The sequence below is a fragment of the Phacochoerus africanus genome, chromosome 10 (assembly GCF_016906955.1).
Source record: "Phacochoerus africanus isolate WHEZ1 chromosome 10, ROS_Pafr_v1, whole genome shotgun sequence".
Lineage (NCBI taxonomy): Eukaryota > Metazoa > Chordata > Mammalia > Artiodactyla > Suidae > Phacochoerus > Phacochoerus africanus.
In genome coordinates this window covers 3,718,307-3,731,073 of record NC_062553.1, presented here as the reverse complement: position 1 = coordinate 3,731,073, position 12,767 = coordinate 3,718,307, and the positions used below count along the sequence as shown (strand labels likewise).

The 12,767-nt window shown below is 55.8% G+C and overlaps 1 long non-coding RNA gene across 1 annotated transcript; it reads right to left on the bottom strand.

Annotated features, from left to right (window-relative positions):
• Positions 1–1,000: 1,000 nt before the first annotated feature.
• LOC125138220 (uncharacterized) lies at positions 1,001–11,914 on the bottom strand. The gene is made up of 3 exons (XR_007137605.1): positions 10,458–11,914; positions 3,403–3,565; positions 1,001–2,503 (listed from the first exon to the last, which is right to left on the bottom strand). It is a non-coding gene; the product is annotated as an uncharacterized LOC125138220 (long non-coding RNA).
• Positions 11,915–12,767: the final 853 nt, after the last annotated feature.

Sequence of the window (12,767 nt, the reverse complement as noted above, 5' to 3'; positions counted from 1 at the left end):
ACACACAGGTCGCGCAGTTAAACTTCAATTCCAGACAAACAGTGGAGAGTTTCCAGTCTACGCATATCTCCAAACTGGGAGTTCCCAAATGTGGCTCAGGGGCAACGGGCCCGACTACCATCCATGAGAACGCAGGTTCGATCCCTAGCCCTGCTCAGTGGGTAAGGGATCCGGTGTTGCCGTGAGCTGTGGTGTAGGTCGCAGACATGGCTTGGATCCAGCATTGCTGTGGCTGTGGTGTAGGCCGGCAGCTGCAGCTCTGATTCGACCCCTGGCCTGGGAACTTTCACATGCCGCAGGCGTGGACCTAAAAAGACCCCCCTCCCTGCCAAATATATCCCAAATAATGTATGGAACATCCTCGTGATTAAAAATTATTTGTTGCTTAGTCTGAAATTCAAATTTCCCTGATTGTCCTGTATTTTTATTTGCTAAAACTGCACCCCTGCCAAGGAGAGAAGGCCCGTGGAGGACAGATTCGGTGTGGAAAGTAAACAAGAGCTGGGGTAGCTCAGAGACTTCTGGGCTGCAGCTGTGTTCCTGCTGATTTATGTTTGGGCTACTTGATTCCTATCTAGCGAGTTGGATCTACAGATCTCAAATTTTTATTTATTTATTTATTTTTTGTCTTTTTTGTCTTTTGTTGTTGTTGTTGCTATTTCTTGGGCCGCTCCTGCGGCACATGGAGGTTCCCAGGCTAGGGGCTGAATCGGAGCTGTAGCCACCGGCCTACGCCAGAGCCACAGCAACGCGGGATCCGAGCCGCGTCTGCAACCTACACCACAGCTCACGGCAACGCCGGATCGTTAACCCACCGAGCAAGGGCAGGGACCGAACCCGCCACCTCATGGTTCCTAGTCGGATTCGTTAACCACTGCGCCACGACGGGAACTCCTCAAATTTTTATTTTTATGTTTTGGCCATACTCATGGCATGAAGAAGTTCCAGGGCCAGGAATCAAATGGGCCATAGCAGTGACAACACCAGACCCTGAACCTACTGAGCCACCAGGGAACTCCCAGATCTTATTTTATTTTCCACTTGTTTATCTTATAAAAGCCCAAGAAGCCTACTGTGAGTGGAGCCTGGCAAAGGCAGATGCTAAGCCCCGTGGCTGCTCTTCCCAAACTGCTGAGAGGGCAGGTAAGTGGCAGCACCCGCCCCTGGCATGGCCCTCACTGTTCTCCTCTAAAACGTCAGCCCCATGAGGCCAGTGGCCTATGTCTCTCGGTCGCTCTTGTATCACCAGTGCCCAGAGCAGGGCCTAGGACAGAGCAAAACTTTCAATCAATATTTAAGTGAATGCCTCTGGAAATGGGCCCCAAGAATTAACAATCACGTGGGACGTGGCATGGTGACAGCGGAATGTCACTGCTGTAACCGAGCGAGTGCCCCGTGGGGCTCCTGGGCACACAAACCTTTCTGTGTCCCCCATTGCTTCTTTTTAGGGAGTAAGCCTTGGCCTCCAGGACCTCCCCTGAGCTCCAAGGGGCAGGTTCAAACAGTTGCTAACAGGGGGAAGGGAGGGGAAGCAGAGGCCCGCGAGGAGCCGTCAAGAAATGACAGCGGTGGTCTGGGGGCAGGTCCTGGCCCCTCCTCCAGGAACACAGACAACGATATCCCTGAGCTCTTCCACAGAAGGACACCGCCCAACACATGGACGACGTGCAGGAAGCCGCCTTCATCCCGGAAGGACGACCACCAGACCGCCAGACGCCAGCTCGGAAGACAGCGCCAGCTCACCAATCCCCGATCCTTATCTGCAGCCCCGTTCTTCTCCCCCAGTCTCTCCTGAGGGGCATGGCCTTGAAGGCATGAGCCTGTTGTAACCCTCCTTTGCCTGGTAAAGCAATAAAGCTGTTTCTTCTCCTTCGCCCCAAACACTGTCTCTGCATTTCTAGTCGGCGCCGATGAAAGAGGCCGAGTTCCGGCAACACTACATTCAAAGCGCCCCTTCCTGGGGGTAACGTCACAGGAAATACTTGCAGGAAAACCGGCTTCGGCCAGATTGCATCTGTCGACTATGGCCCAGGACAACCGCTCGATACTCCGTCCTCGTCATCGTGTCGTGAGCACCGCTGTGCCTGGGGCGGGGGTTCTGGAGTCTCGCCCAGGCCGTGCGTTATCCGGGGGGCCCCTGGGCGCTTTACCCCTCTGGGTGCTCTCTGAGTTCCTGCCCCTCCCCAGGTTCCATGGCCTCCATGTGGCCTCCATCTGTGGGCACTGGGGACCGGGATCCCAAAGGCACGTCTTTGCCCCAACTTTGCGAGGCGTGTGGACCAGAAAGAAAGGCAGGATGGGAGGACGAGCCAGAGCAACCTCTCTCCGCCTGTGTACAAGTGTGTGGCTTTGGTGGAGACACGTGTTTGCTGTGAATCTGTGTGCACAGACAAGGGCCCCAGCCCTGATGCGACAGGAGGCTGACATGAGATGGCGCAGGTGTCCTTGCTAAGAGCCCTGGCCACCTGGTGTGTTTCCAGATGAACCTGGCAGTGTAAACTCACTGTGTATGTGTGTGTGTGTGTGTGTGTGTGTGTGTGTGAGAGAGAGAGAGAGAGAGAGAGAGAGAGAGAGGGAGGGAGGGACGGAGGGGTGGGAGAGAGGGAGAGAGATTGAGAGACTGCGGGAAACAAGAATTTGGCAGTCACGCAGCTGAGTGGGATTTTTATGGGTGTCTCCTGCTTTGGGGGCCCTGCCTGTCCCTCCTGCTGACCCACGAGTTTCCGTCCAGGCCCACTTCCTTCCATCTGGTCCACGCCTCCTTCCAGACCCAGGTCCAGAAACCAGCCATTCTGGAGATTAAGTTAAAACCAAGAGGTTTCCAGCCAACAGCCAGCCTGGGGCCAGGGCAGGGCCTCGGTTTGGAAGAGTGGCTGCTGTTCTCCCAGAAAAGTGGGTGAGCTATGTCTCCCCTTAGAGGGAGAAGGCCCCACACAGGTACTGAACCAGGGATCCTCTGAGTCCTTCCCACGGCCCCGCTAGGAAGACAGAGGCACACCTGCCCCTTTTCTCTCTGTCCAGCATCCCTGAGCTTGGGGACGCCCTCCAATGAGGCTGTTGGTGGAGGGGCCACAGGCACAAGACCTCGAGGGGCGGGTCAGAGCGCCCTGCACCCCTGCATCAGTGATGGGGCCAAGGCTGAGCAAAGGCCTGAAGCAGAGTCCAGCATCTTTGCCTGAAAATGTGGCTGTTGAGGCTCAGAGATGTTAAGTGCCCTGTCTTAAGACACACAGCGGGACCAGAACCAGGGAGGCCTCCAAGGCCACGGCACCTGCCAGGGAGGGGCAGGCGACTGAATCCTGGGGCCGTGGGTGGGGAGCGTGCGATGGTGGAGTTCTGACTCTGACCTGAGAAGGGCCCTGGGGGAGGGAGATGGGAGGCGGCAGTGGGACACCTACTCACCGCCAGAACTTTCTGACAGAGGCAGAAGCAGCCAGGCAGCTCCTGAACGGCCAGAAGAGGCTGCTGGCTCTCAGCCCGTGGAAGATTTTGGCTGCACTGGGATCGCTGGAGCAGAGTTACTGCCTGGGGAGCCGGCTGGAGTCGCTGGCCAGGACCGTGGCGCCTGCACAGGGAAAGAGTCCGGGGGAGGCGGCTCAGCGGGAGGAGGCGTGGGAGAGAAACCGGCCTCGTGGGCTGCCCGCGGGGCCAGGACCAGGACGTCCTGAGGGTGGGTGTGGGCTGTGGTGGGCAAGAGAGCATATGAAGAGGGTGTGTAAGAATACCGGTGTGCACACATGCGAGACTGTACATGCGCATGTGCAGGTGCACGTGCAAACATGCATGTACACATGCACACACGAACATGTGGGCGTCTATGTATACACACATGCGTGTAATGTGTACACGTGTACACATGCATGTGAACACTGCATTTGATGTGTACATGTGTAATGCATGTACACATCCACATATGTACACACGCACACGTGTGTGCACTGCTTGTGTGTGTAGAGTGCATATGTGTGCATGCCTGTGCATATGTATATGTAGGGTATGTGCACATGTGTGTGTGTGCACATTGTGCCAGAACGTGTGTCCTTTCAGGGCCGGGGCACGCGGAGGTGGAGGGAGCTCCCAGGAAAGGGACGATGGACGAGGCAGCAGAGGGAACCGAGGGGCGCTTCACGCAAATGCCTAAGTTAGGATCTTGCTGCTGTTGACCTGGGGGCAGTTGGGGGAGGACAGGGCTCCGGAGGGAGACGACCCTGTCGGGTCCCTGTGCAGGTCGAGGTGCCCTGCCTTCTCCCGTGGCTGCCAGAGCTCTCCCAAGATGAGCGGCTTCTGGGGCAGAGGTTTTGCCAAAAGCTGCAGAATGAAAACCTGGGAGGATATTAAGAAAACGATACCACCCACACTCAGAGCCCTCCAGTCTGAGGCTCTGCTTTACTGTGTGCTTGCTGCCTGCACAGGGAAAAGAGGTGACTCAGGAATTTCTAAAAAAAGGACTGTTCCCAGCACCAGCCCAGGGCCAACATGGCCTCCCTGGGCTTGGGCTGCTCAATCTCCCCGCTGCCCAGCCCTCCTCTGGGCTTGGGCTGTGCACCCAGGACAACGGTGCCAGGGAAGAACCAGGAGCACCTGGGGCAAGGCGGACAGAGGGGCCTGGCAGGAGCAGCATGAGGTGGTGGGAAGAGTGCCTGGGGATGTGCTGATGGCATCATACGACCAGTCTTGCAAGGGCACAGGCTTGAGGGCACCTGCACTTTGGCTCAGAGCACCCCCCCACACACACAGCTTGCACCCGCTATGGACCAGTGGGAGGTGGGACACTGTCTTCTCCTCTTGCCCCACGGCCTTCTCAGCTCTCACCTGGACCTGGCCCTGGCCCAGCCCCCTCCCTGGGCCCCGCCTCCGTTTTGAACCTTCCCTCCCATACTCTGCACAGTTGGAAGAGGATGAGGTGCCTCCCCAATATCCCCTTCCCTCTTTATAGCAGGCAGGGCCCTGGTTTTGAGTGGGGGCAGCACTGTGTCTGGATAAAATGCAGCTCCCCCAGGCTCTGTTGCAGTTTGGGTGGCCATGTGACTCAGTGCTGGCCATGAGATGGGAGTGGACATTCCTAGGTGGGGCTTCTGGAACATCTTTTGTGCTTAGTCTGTTCTCTTCCCTCCTGCCTGGAACGGCAATGTGATGCCTAGTGTTCTGGCAGCCGTCTTGTGACCATAAGGAGAGACAGTATCCTAAAGATCCTAGAATAAGACCACGGGAAGAATCTGTGCCCCTGAACAAACTCTGGAACTTCCTGATGAGCCCTGGACAGCTGTTACCCGAGAGAGGGTGGAGGGAGAGCCTTCTAAAGCCTTAACAGTGGACAAAACAGCCTGTTTCAAGGAATGGAGATAAGTACATAGCTGGAGAGTCCAGGGAATGGAATCCATCCCCAAGTCTTCCTGGCTCTTTGCCTGACGAAGTCTGCTCTGTTTCCTCTGGCTCTTGCTATTCCTCAGACTTATTATTTTTATTTTATTTTATTTTTTGGTCTTTTTAGGGCAGCACCCATGGCATATGGAGGTTCCCAGGCGAGGGGTCAAAATGGAGCTGTAGCCACTGGCCTACACCACAGTCACAGCAACGCCAGATCTGAGCTGCATCTGTGATCTACGCCACAGCTCACGGAAATGGCGCATCATTAACCCATTGAATGAGGCCAGGGATTGAACCTGCATCCTCATGGGTGCTAGTCAGATTTGTTTCCATTGAGCCATGACGGGAACTCCGCTCTTGCTATTCCTTTTTTTTTTTTTTTTTTGCTTTTTAGGGCTGCACTCCCAGCATATGGAGGTTCCCAAGCTAGGAGTCGAATCGGAGCTGTAGCCATCAGCCTATGTCACAGCCACAAGGAATCCAAGCTGTGTCTGCAACCTATACCACAGCTCACGGCAACACCAGACCCTTAACCCACTGAGCGAGGCCAGGGATCGAACCCAAAAACCTCATGGTTCCTAGTCGGATTTGTTTCTGCTGCACCACAATGGGAACTCCTCACTCTTGCTATTCCTGATGGAGCATCGTGGGATGAACTCAAGCAGAGGCCAGCCTCACCCTCCTGTTCCCAGCCCCCAGCTCCAACTTCAGCCCCTCTGTGCCGCTGAGGGCCCCCTTACCCCCACGATCACCCTGAAGCCCCTCTGATTTCTCTTCTTCCCCAACCAGAGGCAAAGCCTCTGCTATCTTTGGCTGCTGCCCGAGCGTGCTGGGCTCTCAGTTCCATGACACAGGCTCCTGGACCCAGGACGCAGCAGCTGCACAGAGATGGGGCTGGGCATTTATAATGTGGCAGCAGGGTTCACGGGCTCCCAACATCTCCAGGCAGCCCAGGGGCTCCTAGTGGCCAGGGTAGCGGTCCAGGCAGGTGGGGTGATGGCTCGCTGCATCTCGCCAGACTGCAGGGCTGTTCAACAGCCTGATGGCAGAAATGCTGTGCCCAGCACCACCTCCCTGGGCAGCCGGCCTGAGTCTCATTCCCACACATGGGCAGGACTGTCCTGATTCCCCAGGTTTGCGGGGACACTGCAGCAGCCACAGGTGTGCACCTGCATAGGTGCGTGCTTCTGCCCATGAGGCTGGGATTGTCAGGCCCTGCCCCTGCCACCCCCCTCCCTGATACAGCCCTTGTGCTCCCTGAGCCCGCTCTTGGGACCTGGCTGTTCCTCCAGTTCTGTAACTGAGAGCTTCTGGCCCATCTCTGGGGATGCACATGACACATCTCGGTGTCCCAGGCTTGGGGGCTCGAGGGAAGCTGACTCCAAGGTGGAGCTACTGTGCCCTTGGGAACCAGGCCTGGGAAAGGGAGGGGAGGGAAGCAGGACTGGGCAGGAGGGTCCAGCTGAGCCCAGGCCCAGGGGCAAGCCCTGTCCAGCCCCCAGAGGGTCCAGGGCCTGAAGGCCCTTCCAAGTTATGATAACGTTGGGTCAAAATGTTCAGGTCCTTCTGTATCGGCCTGGATGATCCTTGAATGTGGGCTGCCCTGAAGGGTGTGGCCTTGGGCGCAGAGTGCTGGGCAGTGACGTCTTTCTGGAGAGGGTGGGGGTTGGAGGCTGGCTGCCTCTTTCCTCCATGGGAGGTAATTGCCATCCCACTCTATGGGGTCAGCTTCCCAGTTGTGCTTCTTGAAGCATCACATGCTGATGACGGCATAAAGTCCATGTCCTCAGTGCCCTTCTGAGGTCCTGCCCTCCTCCCAGGGAGGGTCCCTGACAGACCCCACCCCACCCCCCAAATGTGGCTGTTCACCTCGGAGACCTGCTGCGGACATGGGTACAGCCTGGAGCAGGACCTGCACCCTCTGCCGGAATGTGGAGCCTCAAGTTGGGCAGCAAGAAGCAATGGCCTGAGGACAACAACTGCCTGCATAGATTAACCACCACCAAGGATTAACTGCCCTCTGTCTTGGGACTCGACCCGCCACCCTCCCCTGACTGTCCCCCGTCTTCATTGTTCCCTGCCACGGATCCTTTATAAGCCTAGCATCTCCGAGCAGTCGGGCTGGCGCCACCTTGACCTCAGCCCACCCGCTTCGGGTGCCTTAATAAATCTCTCTCTTGCCTGACTTGGCCTTGTGCGTTCCTCCCTCGTGCACCCACCTGTGCCTGTGGGGCCGTCAGCGTCCAGCCCAGCCCAGCCCAGCCCTGCCTTGGGGCTCCGACTGCAGAAATGAGGCAGCTGTGATAAGCAGCTGCACGGAATCCTGGCCAAAGCTGACTGGTGCCCAGGAGTGGACACTATAAGAACAAAGCTGAAAATGTGGCTGAATGGAAGGGGAGGGAGATGATGTGATGTGCAGACCCATCTCAGGTTGGAGAGCTGCTGACTCGTGCCATGCGGTGGAGAAGTATTTGATCTGCCAGTCCTCGGCTGTGTTCAGGACAAAGGCCACGTGTGAGGGGCTGGAGGGAAATGTTCACCTGCTGGCTCCCCGGAGCTTTTAGGAAGGTCCCTCAAGAGACGTGAGCTGGGACACGAGCCAGCCCATCTATCAGACGGGATGGCGGAGGACAGAGCATCTATGAAGTCCTGCCTGCCATCCACTTGACCAACTTGGGCTCTCAGAGGTGAGAGGAAATGCCTTCCTTCGGCCCCAAGCTGCAAGTGAGCGGCCTTGGAGGGTGGGATGTGGGTGCAGTGGGAAACGGGCCCCCGTCCCCGTCCTCCCAGCTTGCACTCTTGGGAGGACCACACAGTAATGACCCGGCCATGGCGGGGGTGGGGTGGTAGTGGGATGTTTCTCTCTGGAGCTTGTGTGTCAAGACAAACACAGCTGGGCTGAGGCCAGACCGTGAGCAGTCTCAGGCTTCGAGGCGGAGCAAGCCTGTGGACGCGTGTACATGGAGGAGCCTGGAAGCTTTCTAGGGTTTGAGGGAACTCGGTTACCAAAGTGGTCCTGGACCTGTCTGGGCTTGTGGCTAATTGAAGCCCAAGCCTGACCGAAGTTGCAGCAGGAGGAGCTGGGCTGAGAAGGCTTGGCCCCGGGAACGATGGCATATTCTCTCCTAAGTCCAGCTCAGAAATGGCCACGGAGACCCAGCGACCAGCAGATTTCCTCCCACAGGGCACTGGGTCAGGTCTGCGGGGGACGCTGGCCACTGGGACATCTCCCAGGGGCAGATGGGGCTGGCCATTGGCTCTTCAAGGAAATAGTACTGCTCAGGCTTGACAGCTGCCAGGGACTGGGTGCATTTCCTGTTCTGCTGGGGTCTAACTGGGCTGCCAGGGTGATGGTCATGTCCACGTGCTCTGGTTACACTGAGCATCTTGTCCTGCAGCTTCCCTGCCGAGCCCATGTTCTTCCCTGCCTCTGCTCCTTTGCTCTGGTTGCTCCAGCTGCCCAGAATGTTTTCCAATTTTCTCCTCACACTCATTTTTCAAGGCTGAGTCCACATGTCACCCTCCTCCCAGAAGCCTTCCCAAACTGCTCAGGGCTTCCTTTGAGTTCACTTGGGCATACTTCCAACCAAGCAAGGATTGTACCATGTCATTATGTAGCAGTCTGTTATTGCCACGATAATGCCGCATAACAAATTACCCTCAATTTCAGTGGCTTATTACAGGCAGTACTTGTTTTCCCATTAATGGATATTTAGGATGACTGCAGTAAGTCTGACCCAGGCTATGGGTCAGCAGGGCTCGGTTCCCAGTCTTGGGTTGGTTTCAGCTTTCCTCCATGTGTGTCATTCTGGGGGCCACGTGGACCACAAGAGGCATCAAATCCTCTGTGTGCATCAGACCCTCTAATAGGTCATAGCCCCAAGTCAAAGTCCAGGGGCAGAGAAGTATCCTCCACACCCGCTGCTTCTGTGTCATCTCCTCCTCTAGACTGTGAGCTTCTCAAGGCCTGTGTCTGAGTCTCGTGTGGCCCCAGTACCAGTGAGGAGTGGGTGCCCAGAGTCACTGAAGAACTGAACCTACCCCCCAGGGCCACCTGCCTGCCTGTTGCTGCCCTCACCAGCAGCTGGGTTTGTCCACTCAAGCCCTCCATCCATTAGTGATGTCTTCAGTTAAGCAGCATCTCCTCTTCCCCATTTGTTTTATTGATTCTGTTGGTTCCTTCTGATCTGGGAGGTAAATTCTTTCTCCTGATGGGGAAGGAGTCACAGAGGCTGAGTTCCTTGGGGTGGGGTCCTGCATCCTGCAGGTGCTTTCTCAATGTTGGCCAGCTGGCAGGCGGATGGGGTGTGGAGTGTCACCTGGGCCAGGCAGGCTGCCAGGCAGGTGTGAGGCGTAGTGCCAGTGGTGCTTGCGCATAGTACAGTGTTCCTTTCCTTCCTTCTGTTGGGTGCCCCACCCCCCCCAGAACCCCTCCCAGGCTTCCTTTCTTCCTCTTCATTCTCTGCACCCGCCCTGTGGGTTCACCGCCTCCCAGTCTCTTTTCCTGTCAGACTCTTCCTTTCCAGGGCATCGCTTCTTCTGGACGGCGAGAGGCTCTGGGAATGAGGCTGCCAAAAATGCAGGCTTGAAACCGGAGACGTTTCGAGAGGAAAAAGAATTTTTAAATCTTGGCCTAAGGTTTGTTCCAGGGAGAAAGTGAATCCCAAATCTTCCTCTGGGATTTGGCTTCTTTCCAGTTCCCCATCTTGAGATGAGTTTTAAAGGGAGATTCAGTCGTGGTGGGTGGGGAGGGAGGTTGAAGCTGCATTTGGACCTGCAGCTTTGCCCTCCTGGCTACTCACCTCCGAGCCTTAGCTCATCCTTCTATCCTTTCTGGGAAAGGCCTTTCCCTGTCCCAAACCCCTCTGGCTCCCTAAGGGCTCAGCACTAATGCCTCCTCCTCCATGAAGCTTCCCTGATTACTCTGTGCCCAACAATGTGAGGGGCAGGTGAGAGGACTGGACTCAAAATCGGACAGTGCTGGGCTCAGGACCAGGCCCTGTCAAATGTGTGAGCTTGCGTAAGTCTGCCGGTAGCCCCAGGCCTCACTTTCCCACCTGTACAATGGGGATAGCAAGGGCAGCACTTACCTTAGGGGTGACCGACAGAATCAAATAGCATCTCTCCACGGAGGGCCCGGCCCCTGCAGGTGGCAGGATCTGTTGCTTCCCATGGGCTTCTACAACAGCATCATCACTCCCATATCCTGTGCATCCTGCTCAGGCTGAGAAGGCTGGCAGTGAGCTCGGCTTGGAGATTCCTGGCAGGTCCCCCCACCTGCAGAGGCAGTACAGCTTCCAGACTCTGCCTTCCAGGCCAGGGTCTAAGATCTACCCCAGCTGCTCTGAGAGCCTGGCAGAGTTTGACCTTTCTCCCACAGTGCTCTAAAATGTCTTCAGCTTCCTTTATTACACACAGACAAGCATCGTCATCTGGCAAAAGCTTTAGTGAAATTAATGCAGCATAAAAAGATGGAATATCACTTATCAGCTTTGGCAGCCCTGAGAGGAGACAGCCTTAAAGCTAGTGACCTGGGCAGTGGGTTACAGAAACAGTTTGCTGATCAGTGTAGAGGTTTCTTCCTTCTTGGAGCAGCACGGACGATTTGGGCAGGACCAATGCTCTCTTCTAAAGCATGGGGAGGCAGCAGGACGCAACTGAAAAAGCCTGGGCTGCTGTCTGTCAATTCTCGCTGTGCCCCTGACCAGCTGGCTGGTGGGCACGTGGCTTCCTGATTTGCACCCTGGGCCTCTGGTCTGAAAGAGATTAATTTTGCTCAGAGGGGAGCTGTGTGAATTAGCAGAGGTGGGTGGGGACCCAACTGGCCCACAGTAGGAGCTCAGAGGATGCCAGAGTCTCCTCCCCAAGGCCCCTAAGTTCCATGTCCAGGCAAAGTCCCTACAATGTAAATCCCAGTCGATGACACTATTGGTCACAATCTCATGACTTTAAGCATAAAGTCCACATTCTTCTGCTGCGTATTCAAATCACTTCAGGTCTGACCCCTGCTGTGCTCTTGTCCTGTGAACTGAGGGGACGGAACCCTTGGAGCTCCACCTTCTTTCATCTCTGTCTCCGAGCACACTCCCTCATTCCTGTCTCAACACCACTTGTCCTGTTGGCAGACAGGCCCGCCTTCAGACGCTCCTCTTTATCATCAGGGTTCTAGGCTGCAAGTAAACGAAATCGACTCTGGCTGACTTAAGCAGGAAAAGAATTTGCTGAAAAGCAGAGTGAGTCACCACGGAATTGTTGGACAACCAGGCTGGGAGGCAGCTGGGGAACATTCTGCGGAAAGCAACAGCAAACTCTGCTTAGAAAGACTAAAACAAAAAGGAAATTCACAGTTCCCGTAACGAGCAGAAGTCCAAAGACGGGGCAGCTCCAGGGGTAGTTAATTCAGGGGCTCCGTGGCGGTTGCTAGGACCCAGATGTTTCCACATGTCTACTCTGCTGGGTTCTCCTGGTGGTCACAATGTGGCTGTCAGGTCACAACCGGACACAACCACGTCCAAAACAAAAGGAGAACCTGTCACTCCCAGTCAGCCATTCCTGGCATTAAGGGAATTGCCCAGCAGCCCCAGCAGCCTTCTCCGCAATCTCATTGGCCAGATAGATATCACATGACTATCCCTCGCCCAATCATTGGCAGGGATGTGGACCAATCAGGAGGTTTGTCTGTAGCAGGTGGGGGTGCAAATTGGTGCCCTTTTGGAAACAGGCTTGGAGTGAGCTCCTACAGGTGGGCGCTCAGTGCCTCCCGTGGAGAGGGTCGCCCTGTGCCGCGGAAGCCACGCCGCAGAGTGTTCGTAGCAGCTCTTTGTTCCCTCGCAGAGCCTGGGAACCAGCCCCGTGCCTGTGGCCCAGAGAGTGGACGAGTCGACTATGAATATTCGCCCAGTGGAACGTTACACAGCAGGCGAAATGAACCGCCACAGCTCTGTGTGACACAACGGAGCTTAATTAACAGCATGGTCGTGAGAAAGAAGGTACGTTTAAAAGGTTTTAGAGTGGGGGGAGTTCCTGCTGTGGCACAGCAGAAATGAATCTGACTAGGAACCATGAGGTTGCGGGTTTGATCCCTGCCCTTGTTCAGCGGGTTAAGGATCTGGCGTTGCTGTGAGCTGTGGTGTAGGTCGCAGACGCGGCTGGATCTGGCGTTGTTGCGGCTCTGGCGTAGGCTTGCAGCTGTAGCTCCTATTGGATCCCTAGCCTGGGAACCTCCATAGGCTGTGGATGCAGCCCTTAAAAAAAAAAAAAAAAAAAAAAAGGAAAAAAAGATTTTAGAGTGGGGAGTTCCCTGGTGGTTAGGACTTGGGGTTCAGCCCCTAGTCTGGGCACTAAGATCTCACATCACGCCGCTGCATGCTGTGGCCCAGAAAATTATAGAGTGGATAAGC